The sequence below is a fragment of the Penaeus monodon genome, chromosome 32 (assembly GCF_015228065.2).
Source record: "Penaeus monodon isolate SGIC_2016 chromosome 32, NSTDA_Pmon_1, whole genome shotgun sequence".
NCBI classification, from domain to species: domain Eukaryota; kingdom Metazoa; phylum Arthropoda; class Malacostraca; order Decapoda; family Penaeidae; genus Penaeus; species Penaeus monodon.
The window spans coordinates 35,639,541-35,639,775 of NC_051417.1; the positions used below are offsets into that span (position 1 = coordinate 35,639,541).

The window sequence follows — 235 nt, forward strand, 5'->3', positions numbered from 1 at the left end:
ATTTTGATAAACAATTCAGTGTCACATATTTTGAATATTACTTTTTTCCACAGCCTGAGGTACATTTTAATTTACTAAAGAAAATATGATAAGTATTTCTGTATTTCTGCTGTGGCAGGTTCAGTATCATTATTATGATCTGAAATGATGTTTGGTAATCAGTAAATTATAATTCGTGACTTTGCATATATACAGAATACTATGTAATTAATTAAGAAAATATGTCTATCTATCT

General features: G+C 26.0%; 1 protein-coding gene across 1 annotated transcript in view; it reads left to right on the forward strand.

The window, feature by feature from the left end:
- The window catches only part of LOC119593849, a gene marked incomplete in the record, with an annotated part of 160,221 nt that overhangs the window by 31,526 nt on the left and 128,460 nt on the right, over positions 1-235 (forward strand).